This window comes from Panthera pardus, unplaced genomic scaffold, assembly GCF_024362965.1.
Source record: "Panthera pardus isolate Hobbes unplaced genomic scaffold, ASM2436296v1 HiC_scaffold_10, whole genome shotgun sequence".
Classification (NCBI taxonomy): Eukaryota; Metazoa; Chordata; class Mammalia; order Carnivora; family Felidae; genus Panthera; species Panthera pardus.
In genome coordinates this window covers 38,896,945-38,914,681 of record NW_026526655.1, presented here as the reverse complement: position 1 = coordinate 38,914,681, position 17,737 = coordinate 38,896,945, and the positions used below count along the sequence as shown (strand labels likewise).

Genomic DNA, 17,737 nt, shown 5'->3' with positions numbered 1-17,737 from the left:
CCTGAGATCATGACCTGAGCTGAAGTCGGACACTTAACCAACTGAGCCACCCAGGCACCCCTACAACATGGATTAATCTTGAACACATTATGCTACGTGCCAGTCACAAAAAGGCAAATTTTGTATGATTCCACTTATACAATGTACCTAGAGTAGTAAAATTCGTAAAGGCAGAAAGCAGAATGTGGTTGCCAGGGATCAGGATTGGGGGGAGTGGGGAAAAAGTTTGCAGATCTAAATGCAATAAAAAATATACTAAGGAAAGCAACCGCATAAAAGTAAATGAAAAGCTTATAATTCAAACTATAAAAACAATTTTTAAATAAACAATACGGTTAATTCCCAAGATCTATACAAAATGATGAAAGAAAATATATACAAGATCAAGAATAGATAGTAAATTATTACATGGAGAAGAGTTCAGAAATGCCATTTTTAAAGATTCACTGAGTATCTAATAGCGATAGAAATAAACACATAAAAACAGTCATTCTTATCCATTTCCGGTTGCAACATGTGATTGTTTCAATCCTCCAAAGAATAATTTTTAAATGCTCAACATGAGCTATGAAAGTGTCCCCATTATTTCTCTTATTGGAGAAATATGCCTCAAATCTCTAGATATCTAGAGATTTGCCTACAGGCATTTCCTTAGTGGTGACCAAGCTGGTTCCAGAGATCAAGAAGGAAGCACGAATGAGTACAAGTGGCCTGATCAAGTCCCTGCCAGTTCCAGAAAATTGTTGTCTTGTAAATATAGTACAGGCCTAGGTTTGCATATATTCCAATTCAAAAAACAACAAAACTGCCTTTGTGACGTCTTCTACATATAAAAGAATGGAAGTTGTTTCGTTTGGTGTGACAGAGGAAGCAGTGTCCTTTGCTTTCCACTGTGTACCCACCCCATTCATACCCTCCTATGACCTGCATCTAAACCCATAAACTGCTTCCAGCCAGTCTCTATAGACCTGGGCTAAGTTATTTTGAGAGCTGGGAAGCAGCAGAGAATGAGGATATAAGTGAATTTGGTTTTTGCAGGGGGGTTTTGTTTTATTATTTTTAAAAAACATGTTAATGCGTAACAGGTTTGCTAGCACTCTACACAACTTTACAGGTAATAGTGACAGAACCCTCCTTCATCTCCTACCAAATGGCACAGAACATCATTAGTTGTAAACACTCAGGGTACTTTTCCTGTTTTTATTTATGTGCTCCATCATCACAATCTATTTTCCCTTGGAAACCAACAGTTAAACTCTTTAAGTTATGGGTCTCCACTGACGTATTTAGCTACCACTTCCTTCATACATGCCAAGACATTGTTTTCCAAATGTTTCCAATACCACTGTTTTCACTTGCCTCATCCTCCCCCGCTGCACCCAAAGATGTGTATGGCAGGGCCTGCTAGAGACACAGTGAGCTCAAAAATAATAATAACAAGTTTTCACAGAGCTCTGACAACCTTGTAGAAAGCATGCCCTCCCTGGAGCACATCAGCAGGAAGTGGAGTTTTTCTCAAGAAAGGGTAGGTGGGGGGCACCTAGGAGGCTCAGTCAATTAAATGTCAGACTCTTGATCTTGGCTCAGGCCATGATCTCATAGTTGATGAGATCAAGCCCGGGGTAGGGTTCTGTGTCAACAGCGTAGAGCCTGCTTGGGATTCTCTCTCTCCTCCCTCTCTCTCTGCACCCCCTTCACTCGCTCTCTCTCTCTCTCAAATAAATAAACTTAAAAGAAAAAGAAAGAGGTAGGTGGTTTAGGCAGGCAAAATCAAGAAAAGGATACATAGAAGGGAAAAAGGGGGGAAAAGTGGAGGTGGAGGTGGAGGAGTTGTGGGTGGAGAGGAGGACAAAATGGCCTGGGAAATCAGTATCTGTCCATGTGATGAATGAGAGAAGACACACTGGCCTTGAAATAATCTCAGCTGGATGTGAAGGACTCAAAATTTGATGGAGAACGCTAACGGTCAACTTAAAAATTTTGAAAACAAATAATATGGCCAAGTTCGTGGGGGGAAAATGTTTTGATTCTGCATGCACAGAAACCGAGATACCTGGCAAAATGTGGTAGCTTAAATAAACCTGTTAACAACTTCAACAAGGGAGAAATGTTAAATAATTACTAGGTCTTTGTGCAAGCAAGAGATATTGCTATAGGTTTTAATAAATTTGGTGTTTCAGGATCTGGTAAAAGACATAACAATTAAGACTTAGAAGCAGCTTGGCTATAGGAAGGGAAAAGAAGAAATCCCCCTAATGAGTCATTTTCCAACCAATCAAATCCCACTCATTCTTCAAACTCTAATCAAGTCCTCTATGAATCTCTGTGAAACCACCCTTGGCTTTCAGTCCAAAGTGGAATCTTTCTCTCTTAAACATATCATTTACTATCCACATCTCATTCTTCACCTAATCCTATGCCACCGTATATAGCTATGAATCTTTTGTAATCTTGTATCCCCGTATCTTGTCTGTCCAGTGAGAATAAAAGGTTACAAATGACATATTAGATAAAGGGTTAGTATCCAAAATCTATAAAGAACTTATCAAACTCAACACCCAAAAAAAAACCAAATAATCCAGTGAAGAAATGAGCAGAAGACACAAATAGACACTTTTCCAAAGAAGACACCTAGATGGCTAATAGACACATGAAAAGGTGCTCAACATCACTCATCATCAGAGAAATACAAATCAAAACCACAATGAGATACCACCTCACACCTGTAAGAATGGCTAAAATTAACAACTCAGGAAACAACAGATGTTGGTGAGGATGTAGAGAAAGGGAAACCCTCTTGCCCTGCTGGTGGGAATGCAAACTGGTGCAGCTGCTTGAAAACAGTACTGAGGTTCCTCAAGAAATTAAAAATAAAACTACACCACAACCCAGTAACTGCACTACTAGGTATTTATCCAAAGGATACAAAAATGCTGATTCGAAAGGGCACATGCACGCCAATGTTTGTAGCAGTGCTATCAACAATAGCCAAATTATGGAAAGAGCCCAAATGTCCATCGACGGATGAATGGATAAAGAAGGTGTGATATATATACATACGTACAATGAAATACTATTTGAAGATCAAAAATATCATGCCATTTGCAACAAAGTGGATAGAACTACAGTATATTATGCTAAGCAAAGTAAGTCAGAGAAAAAGACAAACATCATGATTTCACTCATGTGGAATTTAAGAAACACAACAGATGAACATAGGGGAAGGGAAGGAAAAATAAGATAAAAACAGAGAGTGAGGCAAATCATAAGACACCCTTAAATACAGAGAACAAACTGAGGGTTGATGGGGGTGGGGAAAATGGGTGATGGGCATTAAAGAGGGCACTTGTTGGGATGAGCACTAGGTGTCATATGTAAGTGATGAATCACTGGGTTCTGCTCCTAAAACGAATACCATACTGTATGTTAACTAACTTGAATTTAAACAAATACAAAAAAATTAAAATGTTCATTTTATTCTACAGATTCAGGTGCTTCACTGAATCTGAGGAGAAGTAAATTTTAAAAATAGAGATGGGGCACCTGGGTGGCTCAGTCAGGCATCCCATTCTTTGATCTCATGTGAGTTTGAGCCCCAGGTCAAGCTCTGCACTGACAGCATGGAGCCTGCTTGGGATTCTCTCTCCTCTCTTTCTGCCCTTCCCTGATTCTATCTCCCTCTCAAAAATAAATAAACATTTAAAAAAAGAGAAAGAGAGAGATAGAAGTATGGCTTCCAAACCTACATATGTTTACAATCCAATGTTACTGCATGCATGACTTTATTTCAATTAGTGATGATGTGTTAGCCAAAAAATCCATTCTCAATCTCAAAATGACCCCTACATATGGGCCTTCATAGTCTTAGAGTTCCTCTCGGGCACTGGCTCTCACGTTAAATATGCATGCTGCAGAAAAATGCACTGGTGTTCGGGGACCCCCTCCAGTCCCATTACAAACACAGAGCATAATTTTTAGAGGCTACTTTGAAGAAGGTGGGAAGCACCAAGGAACATTAATTTAACCAGTGATTTTAAAAAAGCAATTCTAAATGAAAATATATTTATATTATAAAGAGGTAAAATAAGATGTCAAAAAATTTCACCCCGGTAGCAGACTACTTTGGGCTAAATTTTCAGAAACTAATGATATTTTTTTGTAATTTTTTTAATGTTTATTCATTTTTGAGAGACAGAGGGAGACAGAGCATGAGCAGGGAAGGAGCAGAGAGAGAGGGAGACACAGAACCTGAGGCAGGCTCCAGGCTCTGAGCTGTCAGCACGGAGCGCAACGGGGCTCGAACTCAGTGATTGTGAGGTCATGACCTGAGCTGAAGTTGGACGCTTAACCTACTGAGCCACCCAGGCGCCCCTGGAAACTAACGTACTTATTTACCACCATCTGCAATAGGAATACTCTGGTATAAAATCTGGGGAAGCATGACTTTAAGTTTCCACAAAACTGAGAATGAAGTCCCAACTCTACGAACAGCAACTCATGATCAAGTTCTTCCTCAAAATCAAATATGAACATTTATTCATTTCTTTTTCTAGTCCCATAGGAGCTGTTTTGCCACTTGACGTATGACAAAACTGTAAATTTACATAATCTGCCCAGGTTCAAGCTGCTAGGAGGTGACGAGGGTGTGATTCAAAGCCAGGCCTACTGAACATCACTGTTGTTGTTCTCCTGAGTGGGGGTGACAGATGCTTGGACTTGTAGGCCTAACAAGTTTTCAAGAGAATACTTCAAATTATAAGCAAATATTAACACATCTTTACACAGTTTAATAGCCCTTTAGTTCAAAAGCCCTTCAGTGCCATGTCTACTGACATTTTCTAGATAAGAGAGGAATTATACCAGATGTTGACACGTTTTCAAGATAAGAAAGAGTCCTCTGGATTTAAATAAACTCCTAGAGAAGGTCCTAACACAGTAGGCACTCACACTACATTATATACTTGAATTGTAAGAATAATTAATAACTGGGAACCCCCTAGAATAAGAAAAATTACGCTAGAATCTGGAAGCATGGAGAATTTGTCTTATAAGAAATTAACTAGCTCCCTCCTGAGGCCAGTTTTTCACGAGCTTTTTCATAAATCTAAGAACCAAATCTCTGATTTTCAACAATTTTTCTAATCACAGTGAATAGTGTTTGGTGCTTTGCAACCTTCACTGTGGAATTCTTGAGGCCTTTCCAAAATGAGAGCCTAATTATAGCTGCCAACATTGCAGAGAAAGTGCATCACTTCTGTTACATACATCAGCAAGGAAATGGGACAGACAGAGGAAGGATTTTCGTGTTGGGGGAAGCAGAGTAGGGTATATGACTAATGCCGGCATACCTCTGGAAAACATATACCATTTTGTTCTTGAATGAAAAGATAAGCTTGTGTATTGTATTAAAATCAAGCCCTTTGACTAAAACAGGATAGCCTAGAAATAGTTCAGAAGCATGGGATACTTGAAACTGAAAATGTGCTTTCAAAGAGGTTATATTTATAAGCCAAACATGCACAGGAAATTTTGTTATTCTAACTCTATTCCACAGCCTAAAGATCTGTATTGTCCTAGCACAAAGACCTTCTTGGATGGAGTCCCAGTCAGTTGTTTACTTAAAACCATGAAACCCTGACTAGAGACCATCTTTTTCCAGATAGCACCTTCCTGTTACGATGCCCTACATTCGCCACCATGTCCAAGGCCAAATAGTGACTTTTTGCCCTCTCTCTGAGCCACTAACCTGCATTCTTAGAAAATGTAAAATGCAAAGTTTAAAATAACTTCTTCTTCTTATTGTGTCTAGTTAAAGATTTTAAAATTTCTATGCAACCCAAAAAGGTATACAACATCATCTGTAATATATGCCCTAATCATACAGCACACTTGTAACCCCTATAATTTGGGCAATTTCTAATTTAATTTCATGCCTTAGTAAATTGATATGATGTTTCTGAAGGGACATTTATCAGTATCTCTCAAATTAAATGTGCATATTCTTTGCCTTGGCAGTTCCATGCCTAGAAACTAATTTTTTAGGAATATGGACATAAATGCTCAAAAATACAAGTGTAGAAATATTTACTGCAGCATTGTTTGTAATATCAAACTGTGGCACCAACCCAAATGACCATCAATAGGACAATGGTTAAATTAATCATTGTGCAAACATATTAGGGAATGTCATGAAGAAGTTAAAAACAATGAATAGTGAAATGGATAAACGTTCAAGACACATTGCAAATTTACAGAAGCAATTTACAGAAAAATATGCCTAGCATAATATTTTTTTCATTTAAAAGTATATTTGTGTGTGCATACGTGCATGTGTGTTGATGTGTTTATGTACTGCTACATAATGTTAATGATAATCCATCATTAACACTTCTTACCTTTGGTGGAGAAAGGGAAACAACTTGTATTGTTCAAAGTTTTACAAAATTAATAATCTTCTTGTAGCAAGTTTTAAATGACATTGTTCTTTAAAAACTCTACCTCTAAAAATATGGACCATCCCCTCTTCTTACCAAATATTTCAAGATATCATGGCAGGTAACAATCTACCTTTCACAGGTGCTTTACACATGTGAACATATATACACAGATGTTTTAAAATGAAATGTGAACACTTGACGAGCTTTCCTTTGTACTTTGATAAAAAAGTTTTACTAATGAGGCCATTTCCTTTACCAACATGATTTCTGATGGAAAACAAAATTCCCTAGGTAAGTTAAAACATTAAATCAAGGGATGACTACTGTTAACGGGACCATCACATGGAGAGAGTACCAGCAATAAGTAGGTAACACCAGGAGAGAAACTTGCCATAATAACCTTAAGTTACTGAAGAAAAAAAAGAAATGACAAACTTTCATCAGAAATTCAGTAATCAAGCAGGTACACAGCAGCTGGTCATTTAACAGAACTTGGATTCAGTTTTGGGGGAATGGCTTGCAGTGGTATATTTTTTATTCTTAGTCTAAGAAACTCTGGAACTCTTGTCCAACATGAGAATCCAAGTGCGAAACTTCTAGCCATCCATGTTTCACATGGTGCATCTCCACACCATGGGTTACTTGAGCTGCTTTTGCTTTGATTGTTCAGTCCCCAAGAGAGACTGTGCTCCGTAACATCTTCCTGTCATTTGTTTAACAGCTTTTTGTCAGAGTGAATAGTGCGGCACATTGAATGAAATGTTCTTCAGGGTTCCCCAATACAAACCACTGCAGTGTACCTTTGATGATCCCCACCCCCAACCAAAAAAACCTGTAAGAGGGCAAACAAAATTTCTATGGCCAACAACTTAACTGGGGAGACTGAATGTGTCCTTATGAAGGAAACTTAAATATTTGTAAGCCAAACAGAGTGAGAATTAACTAACACGTGGACTCTTTGCCTGAGGGTTTATAATCTTGGGTAGCTCCCCCCAGCTGACGACCAGTGTTCGCTGTGCCGCGAACGGCAGAGCCCATGCATAGGAAGAGCCAGTAAATTCCACGCAGCCACAGGCTACCAAAAGGATGCTCAACTAACTGTTGTATTTTGGTTCTTTGACAGTTGATATAACGTGCAAGGAAGTGTTTAATAGATATGTTTTAGGGAACTTGATCACACTACTAAAGCAACAGATCGCTGAATGTTTCTGCTTTTTACATATACTTGGGTAAACACATGGACTAAATAGACTTCCAGGCAAAGGAAGACTCTTCCGTTATAAAATTCATCTCATCACATGAAAGAGATTCAGTAAGTGCAAATCTTCAGATCTTCAAGATGCCATGATTTTTAAAATGTCCTTTCAAAAAGACATTTATACTATGCAGCTCATCTCTGCAAAATGTGACTTGATTACAAAGTCCTCAGCAACTTATGAGATTTATTTTAGGACACTGAGTCACTTCCCTAAAATTTTACAGCTATCTCTTGTCAGTGAAAAAATTCTAAAGCCTGAAAGCTCTCAAGGAAATGAACCAAAACATTCTGCAAAGTTCATTCTTTTCAGGGAAGATAACCATGGCTTTAAGACCAGTAGGTATAAGGAGATACACAGGGAAGACGTATGACAAAATGTAATAGGACCTTAGATCTTTTGAAAGAAATGTTTAAAAACAGAGACATGTCTGTCTCCCACTTTTATATATGTAGACAGATGGTAAGCCAGACATTTTTTTTCAAGCTCTCACTCAGGTTGTGCATCAAGTATGTCCTACTTCAATTCTACATCATCAACATTTTCAATAGTTTCCAGACTTTCTTTTAAAATTATGTTACATAAATGTGGTTTGGGTCTCATATTCACTTAAGATCCATGCTTTAGGTGACACCTGGCTTTAGTAATACACAACGAAATGACTGATGGGCTGTGGCTGCCTAATCACGTTGTATTATTAGGTTTTTACTATATGTAATTAAGTTCCAGGGAAAAGTTTTCTGTTTGAAGTCAACAATAAACTGCTTTCTTTTAATTAAAGTATCTGTAGCAACTTGTAATATCCACATTGGATAAACTTGATTTTTTAAATCATTGTCGATGGCTGAGGAAATGCATGGTACTAGAATTTGAGACTGGGTATGAGCCCCGCTGTATTCTTTAATAGTTGAAAAGCATAATTCTCCCTATCACTCTCCCCACAAATGTGTACTTACTTGCCCAAAGTATTAGTCATGCTTCTTTGTGTCATGTCTGCTAAGGTTATGTAGAAATAAAGAAATTTTTCAAAGTCCCTTCCTAGATCCTTTTGGTGGAAGAAAATGATGTTTTCATTTCCCAGCATCCAATAAACCTGTCCTAACCATCCAGGAAGGTTCAAAGGGTCTTCTAAGGCTTCTCCTAGTCAGAAGTTTATAACTGAGAATGTAAGGCCACTTTTTTTTATTGTAAAGAAACCCTCAAAATAGTCACATTAAACCCCACATGGACTTTCACTCCTGGGGCTTTCTTTCACCAACTTGGAAATTGTTTTCTATCTTTTGGCATATTTCTGCATTCAAACACCTCCTCACCTCCCAGCTCACCAGCTCCAGTGTTCCCAGTCCAGAAATCATTCTGTCTCAGGTCCTCCCTTTCATTTTCTCCATCAATCAGCCCCAAGTCATCAATATCCTCCTTATCCCATTAGATTTGTTGATCCATTCTTACAATCACCCTCTAACTCCATCTTCCTTCTCTCCTTTCACTATACCCCATGATAAAGCTCTAAGGTAGTTGAACCTACCTACCTACTTAGACCACCTCTGACACCCAACCGATGGAAAAGTAAAACAAAACCAAACACAAGGATGTTCCCCAGTCTTCCATTAGACTCGTGACCCCAAGTCATACATGGCACTCAATATGCCAGGAAACTTAATACATTGCTCTGATATACGCACTCTCTCACTTCCCTAGGTGACTATGTCACATGTTTACCCTTCTACACCACCTTCAAATGCATAAAAATAGAAGCAAACTCATATTTTCATTGGCAGACATAGCACTCATCCGCCGCTAGATACATCTTTACATTGCTTTCTACTCTTCTAGATGAAATCTCTCTGCTCCTGTTGAAGGCCAGGCGCCTGACTTGTGCTCTAAATCCCATCTGCTCTCATCTTTTCAAAGATTTATCTCTTGTGAGTATCCCCTCTCCTGCATCATCAGTGTCATCTGGACAGTGTCTACTAGATCATATCCAATAATGCAAAACCTAAAAATGCCTTTGCTTTATTCTGAATGCCCCTGTAGGCACTACACCATTGCTTCACCCTCTTCACAGCAAACTTCTCAAGGCAGTGATTTGCAGCCAAAATAGCCACTTTTTCACCTCACGTTCTCCCCCCAACTCACTTCATCCCAACTTTTATCTCTATCAGTCTTGTCAAGACACCAATGATCTCCCTTCCATGTTGCCAAGCCCAATGGTCATTACTTTTTGACACGCATGGTCACTACTCTTATAGTACTCAGCCTCTCAAGCTCTAACCAGCACCGTTGATTACTCTCTCCTATTTGATTATATGCCACTTATTTCTTGTAGCTTCCAAGACACCTCCTTCACATGGTTTTCTTTCCTCACCACACTTCCTTTGACTTCTGTGACTCTTTCTGCCCTCTACACAGCCTCCATCCTAGACCCCCCTCTAGATAGTGTAGGGATATACCCTCTCAAGGTAGCCTCCTCCAGCTCTATCTATTTGTTAATGATTCCTGGATTCCAGATTCACAGACCCAACTTCCTTTTTGACATCTGCACCTAAGTCTAATAGGATGTCAAATTTGACACAAACAAAACAATTCTTGACTGCCTCTTCTCTTCCCGCCTCGTTCCCCCAATTACTCCTCCCCTCAGTAAACTGAAGTACTCTGGTCAAAAATTAAGATGCTATCCAGATTCTTCTCTTTTCCACATTATCCAATACTGAACCATGAGGAAATTCTGTTGACACTATCTTCAATAATATCCTATATACTTTCTACTTCTATCGGCCTCTCTGCTATAAGCCCAGGATAAGCCCATATTTAGTCTCACCTTCACTGCCATGAGACTTTGACCTATAATTCATTCTCCACTGACAGCCAAAATGATCCTCTAAAAAATCAAACCTTGTTATTCTGCTAGTTAAAATCCTTCACCGGTCCGCTGTGTTTGGAATAAAACCTGAACTCCCTATGATGGCTTACAAAGTTCTCTGTGATCCAATGTGTCTATTTCTCTGGCCCCATCATGCCCTATTTCCCTCTTATCCACTGTGCTCTAGCCACACTGGTCCTCTTTCCATTTTTGAAAGCTGCCAAGCTTGTTCCTGCCTAGGGCTTGTGCTAGAACCATTCCTTCCTATCTCTGATATTTGCCTTGTTTGTTCCTTCTTGTCATCCAGCTTAAAAGTCACCTTTCAAAGAGTCTTTCCTGATCCAATATAAAGTCTATCCAACCATTCTTATCATATTATCCTGTTTTTATTATCTTCATTGTACTTACTTGAAATATTGTCTGATATTTTTCTTTACTTTTTAAAACTTTTTTAATCTTTTCTTTCCCCTCTTGAATATAAGCTCCACAAGTAGGGACCTTCTCTGTTTAATTCACTGTTGTATTTCAGGACACGGATGTAGGTGCCCAATAAATATTTGATAATGAATGTTTTTATAGAGAGCTTAGTCAAAGAATATGAGCTTAAGAAAAAGTTACCTATTTCCAAACTGAAAGCGAAAATCAACTTGCATTTGTATGGCAGACAATACTTTCAAAACACTTTCATTGACATTTGTTCAATCTCCCTGATAACCTTTTAGGAGTTCACCATGATTCTTCCTTTCTCCAGCACAGAGAGAAAGATGCTTAATGATTACTATCAGGTTACACGGTCAGACACTGCAGTGCTGGGACCAAAACCTAATTGCTTGTTCAGTGCTCTCCCTGCTAAGCCTAAATGAACAAGTGAAAACACATATTAAACTAAACCCCTCTGCCATCATGTGCTCTGTGCATGTACTGTCCTTGGAAGATTATGCTGATCAGGGCGCATGGGTGGCTCAGTCAGTTGAGTGTCTGACTCATGATTTAGGCTCTGGTCATGATCCCATTGAGTCCTGCGTCGGGCTCTGCACTGAGCATGGAGCCTGCTTGAAATTCTCTCTCTCCCTCTGACCCTCTCCCCCGCTGGTACTCTCTCTCTAAAATAAAATTAAAAATTAAAAAAAAAGAGGATTATGCTAAAGGTATTTTTTCACATGTCTCTTCTCCCACAGGCTACATGTTTCTAGAAAACCAAGCTGATGTTTTATTCATTTGTGTGTTCCCAGTGACTAGCACACTGCCTGGCATGTTGTAGGTATCAAATGCTTGTGGAATTAACTGATACTCACATCAGAGCCAAGTCTTCCTCTCAGTATAAAGCAGATGTGTTATTCTTTATCTCACTACTGAAGATTTCACTCTGCATATATAAAAAACCTTTAATGATTATTTTTTCTGAAAAGCCTCAAATTTCACATCATCCAGCACTTTCTGAGGCCTTTCATGGGCAACTTAGGTACCAGAAGTTGCAGGGGGTTAAACAAGCCCTAGGCAGTCCTCCAAATCAGTACTCCAATTCATTTTCCACTTCTTAATATGAACAAAAGGCATGTAGAAAATCTAAGATTTATTCAATCTGAAGTCAGAAGCTAGTGACATACTGCTATATTTCTTCCATGCTCTGAATGGACAAATAGTCATCAAATAGTTATAATGCTGTAACGGAAAAAACACTGAATGGATTATCAAGAATCACAGGTTATGATCCCAATTGGCTCTCAACAGCTGTGTGAGTATGTGCTGATTTCAGTCAGTCTCTAAGTTTCCTATAGAATACGAGTGACGATTATCTTTAGGGCCCTTCCAGCTCTAGAATCTGTTCTTCTGCTATGCAGTCCTGATTACACTGTCCCCAGTATCCTATCCCCTCCAATCTCCCAACTCAAAATACCTACATGAAGGAGTGACACAATTAGGTTTAGATGCAGTGGTAACAGTCAAACATAAATGAATAACTAGACCGATGGGAAACTCTGCATCCTCCACTGGATTTACTTTCAAGATGCAGAATCTTTATGAATAGTGAATTCCAAGTCCCAAAACATGACTGTTTCAAAATGCTTTAGAACAAAAGAAATATACCTCCACCTAACATCTAGTGTTTATTATCAAATGTAACTCAAAGACTACAGAGTCCTATGAAGAGATTAGAATCCAGGGAATTCTGGAGCCACATGAACTGAGCTAGTCAATGAAACAGTCCCTTCTCTTAGCCACACTATTTTATGTCCTATCAACACAGGGGCCTACCCACCTCACAAGCCATTGGTCACTGATACGCCATCAACAAGAGCCAAAAGACCAGGCAGGAGAATACAATCAGTGGCGTGCTGGAACCAAGTATTAACAGTTTCTGGAATCTTGAAATCTGTCTGCTAGGTTGTTGATAATTTGAAATTGGCCATGGTGGAAGTATTTACACTGTGGAAATCTATAAACACTACAAATCGGAGTGTGTCTGTCTTAGAGACAGCCAGCTTATCAACACACCACTGAATGCAATGTTTGGCTAGAAAGACTATAGGCAAAACACATAATGCAAAACCAACAGAGAACAAAGAGATCTGACTTCTAGCCCTAATATTCCCACTAAGTAGCAATGAAAACCTAAGCAAGTCTTCGAACCTCTGCTTTATTGACTAAAATGTAAGAGAAACAAGTGAGCTCAAGATCCCTGCAGGGTCTAAAAGTTAAGGTTTTGTGGTTCTGTTTGGGAGAACATCCTAATTTCAGAGGTCTCCTAACAGGATATGCTCCAAAAACTGTGCAGCACCAAGAAATTGACCAATCTTCTCTCCATTTGCAAGAGCGAGATTTGGTACTTCTTCAGTCTGATGTATTTGGCCAACCGTGGGCAAACCTGGTCATAGTTCTAAAGTTCCCTGGATCTCTTAATTATTGAATTACATCAAAGAAAGTTTCAGAAAGCCTCCAGCTGGCCAAGGGTTTCCTTTAGACTTAGGCTAAAGGCCCACAGAGCATTCCTGGCTATATTTGTTAAGCAGGTGCTACTTCTATCTCCTGTTGCAATGGTGAGGTTTTATAAGGAGCCCACTGGGCATGAGGGCAAGAATAAAAGCCGCCATGTTGCAGAGAACCTGGGGGGCTCAGTCGGTTAAGCATCCAACTCTTGATTTCAGCTCAGGTCATGATCTCACAGCCATGAGATCGAGCCCCATGTCTTGGTATTCTTATATTTTCTCTCTCCTCTCTCTGCCTCTCACCCTCTCTCTCTCTCTTACTGTATCTCTCTGTCTCAAAATAAGTAAATAAACAAACATTTTTTTTTTAAGTGCCACGTTTCCAGAAGAAGACTTAGAAGAAGTACCTGCCCTAATACCAGAGTTCCAGCCTCAAACCAGAGCTACCATCCTGAGCTCATTTATATAGTAAGTTCTTTAAAAGTAGAGACTGGGTGTTACCTATAAAACCTGGCACAAGAATCATGAAAGATCTGTTAAAGTGAATTCCCTGGTTTGGTACAGTTTGGGGTTCATAAACATGAGGTTGTTATTTGGGCAACAAATAACATATAGTTAAATGTTTCTCCCAGAGCAGCAAAGGACTCCTAAGAATAGCTGCCCTGACAAGCCAGCACAGATTTATCCTATGATATAGGATGGCAGTGTCATTGTGCACCATTTGATCATGAGAAGATGTAGATGCCCTTGTCCCTCGTCCAAGTAAGTGTTCTCCTTTCTGGATGCAAGGATTTGTAAATATCATCATCATGCCACCATCTTGCTCTTCAGAATAAAAGTGCACATAACACACTTGGGGGAAGTATTTAATTGGTAAATGGCAAAAGTGCATTTGGACACAATCCTAAAAGCGGCAAGAAGTAGAATGTCACTCAGGAGGACCAATTTGTCATTGTACTGTCAGCCAGATTTTTAAAAATTCAGTCACAGAGAGCGGAACTTAAAAATAGATGAGTGGTTTAAAGCACAGGATGGATTCTAGAAAATGATCATCTGTGTCCAGTCTAACTCATAGAAATAAATCTTTAAGAGATTATGGAAAAAATGGGGGTGGGGGGGGCAATGATTTAGGTCCATCAGCTGTGTCTAACCAGATCAACACACCTAAACCACTGGAAAAAGTCCTTAAGCTCCCTAGGAATAGAGGGTCCATAAAATCTTCGGACTTCAGTCTAGGGCTAAAAACATTCTCCAAATCAACAACATCCTGAAACTAAAGACTAGAAGAACATTTCAGATGCAACAACGCATCACAGAATTCAATTGTATGTCATATTGAAATACAAACTATAGGACACTGAATCCCAGTTTTCCTTTTAAAATGCTCATTGGCTCAAAAAAAAATAAAAAAATAAAAAATAAATGCTCATTGGCTCAACAAAGTTGTATTGAATTTGGATTGGGTACAAAGCACTGGGGATCCAAATATGATTAAGACATGGCCAGTCTCTAAGCTGATGGTATACAATGGAAGGCATGCACCCACAAGTGGTAAGGGCACAGTGTGCTAAGAGCTGTGATAACAGCCCACCCAGATAAGTACAGACTCTGAGCTCCAAATGTCATGAAAGGCAACAGCCCAATTGGAGGCAGTAGCATCTTTTAATTAAGGGTCAGGATCTGTGGTGAATTCAAATAGTGCTTTCTTCTTACTGGGTGCTACCATTTCTAGAGGTGACAATTTTTTTTTCTAGACAGAAGAAGGAAAAACAGGAAAAAAACAAAAAAACAAAAAGCAGTGGGAGTTTAGAAAAGCAATCCAAGTTCAACACAAAGGCCTTGTGGAAAGGAGGACAGGCTTGACATGATTCAGGGTGGAAAAGTCCAGACATCTAGGGCACTGAACATAAAAGGAGATATACCAGAGGGTGTCCAAGCCCAGGAGACAGTGGTGTCGGTTGGGGTGGGGGCACTGTTGAAAAACAAAGAGAGGAAAGTGGCAGCCTGGGATGGCCTCAAAGCTCCTGAGGAGGCAATTGAATTTGAAATTTACTATGAGTTTGATCAAAATTACACTGGAAGATCAGGTTATTCAGTTTAAGCATTCTTATTGAGGTATAGTCCCTGTTTTTAAACAAGTATCTGTTGTTTTCATTTCCTAGGACTGCCATAGCAAAGTACCATGAACTGGGAAAGTTCTTGTCTCACAGCTGGGGGGGGCTGAAATCTGAAATCAAGTGACGACAATTGTTTCCTTCTGAGTACGATGAGGGAAGGGTCCATTCCAGGCCCCTCTTCTTGGCTTGTGCGTGGCCATTTTCACGTTCATATGGCATTCTTCCTATCTGGCATGTCTTTATCCACATTTCCCCTTTTCATAAGGACAACAGTCAAGTGGATTAAGGCCCATTCTAATGACGTCATTGAAACTTGATACCTCTGTAAAGACCCCACCAAAAACGTAAAATCTTAATTGAGCCTTCTTTTCCACTAATTCAGAGTTCTTCCTTTATTCTTTGAGGTTTACCACAGCTATACAGACTGCCCACACCATCTCTCACTTCTCTGTCGGTTCGTGCTGGTCTCTACAAGAAGGCCGAGGCCAATCTTAGGGACATGTGGCGTCATTTCCACCACCCTGTGCCTCCTGCATTGAGGACTGAGGCAGAATCTGCCTCAACGTGTTGCTGTTTGGTTCTAGTGATGATCGCACTCTATTTCACCTCTACTCCCAGCTGTATTCTACCAATACCGTCAAAAACCACTGAGAATACAGTCCCTGATTTTCTCTTCTGTGCTACTTTTGAGTGAAATTCTTTGCTTTTCCATAAATAGTTCAGAGCCTAATGCCACCTGCATATTTCTTCAAAAATGGTTCTCTCCAGGGGAACTAGCTGGAGCACAGCTATCAGTCAACTCAGACGGACTTAGAAGCAAGTCAGAGCAAGACTTTGACTTAGAAGCAAGGGACCAAACAAAGGTAACATTTCCCCAAACAGTACCATCTTCTATCCTACTGTGCCTGTGGAAGTCAGCTCACTTTCTCCCTTGAATCTAAGACTAAAACCCCACCCAATGTCCATTCTTGTAACATCTCAATTTGCAACCTGACAGTCAAACCAAACAAATCCCAACTTGTCTTCTCCACTTCAAATGCCAGACGATGTTTAACCCCATATCTGCCAATGTAAATTTTACAATTGGGTATTTGGTCAACTGCTACATTCAGCAAGCAGGACACACAGGGCGTAACTTAACACAAGGTTATTCTTTAACCTTGCTACCTATTCTAATCTGCTCTGGGGGACTAGCTCTTTGCTCACTACTGGATGAAATGAGAGCAGGCCCCTTGGCTTCTCTGGTCATTCTGAGATAAAGGAAAAGTCCTCTGGTCACATCAAATCACAAAAAGGTTCACTTCTATGCAGCAATGTCCAGTCCTGTGTCCCAGTTAAATTTTCAAATTTCAGTTAAAATAAAATCTTCTCCTCTCTCTTAGCTAAGCCTGCTTCAGGCAGAAAGCCTTCAGAAAGAAAGGGGGGGTGTCACTGGATTCTCTAATTCTCACCGGTTTCTGACTCTCTGAGACTATCAGTGGGTGGAAGAAAGTAAGGTTAGGGAGCAGAGGAGGTATGATTAAGGGGCACTGCCACAATCTACTGCCAACACTCTGAGCTTCGAGGGTCTCTCTCTCTCACACAAGGGGACACTTCCTGGGTTCTGGAAAAAATACCCCACTTTGGGGATTCCCACCTGCAGTTTCTTTGCTGTGGTTACTCACAACCCCCTTTCGCACAAATGATGGCCCTCCCGGAGCACACCTAGTCTCCTTCTGCCAAGGTCTTCTGCCCTGTCCCTCTGAATGGCCCCTAGGTAACATCAGCTCCTCCTGGTAGTGTTTTGGAGCAAGCATGACAGTGACCCAACACCAGTTCTGTTATGGACAGACCCCACCCCTCGTCCACCAAAACACACATTCTTATCCCAAAAACTCAGGCAGTGCAGCTCACTGCCAATGAGCCATGCCCACAATCCTTGAGCCAGCCACAGCTCCTCACCTTTCAAGTCCTCAGGCATGGATCAGACACCAGTCCAATGTGTCCCTCACACGGTAGAGGACACTCGTGAAGCCATCAGGGCAGTTCCCCTGATATTCCTCTCACTTGACTTGAGGTAGAGGGAAGCACCCTACTTCGCTCCAGCATGTATATGGTTGATGCAATGGCCGCCCAGCACACTGACAATGCCCCCAAGGCA

The 17,737-nt window shown here is 40.1% G+C and overlaps 1 protein-coding gene and 1 long non-coding RNA gene across 6 annotated transcripts in view; one reads left to right on the top strand and one right to left on the bottom strand.

Annotated features, from left to right (window-relative positions):
* The window catches only part of HECW2 (HECT, C2 and WW domain containing E3 ubiquitin protein ligase 2), a 369,811-nt gene that overhangs the window by 199,148 nt on the left and 152,926 nt on the right, over positions 1-17,737 (bottom strand). The window lies entirely within an intron of this gene.
* LOC109254421 (uncharacterized) lies at positions 14,133-16,273 on the top strand. Its single transcript, XR_002074796.2, has 2 exons — positions 14,133-14,242; positions 16,002-16,273. It is a non-coding gene; the product is annotated as an uncharacterized LOC109254421 (long non-coding RNA).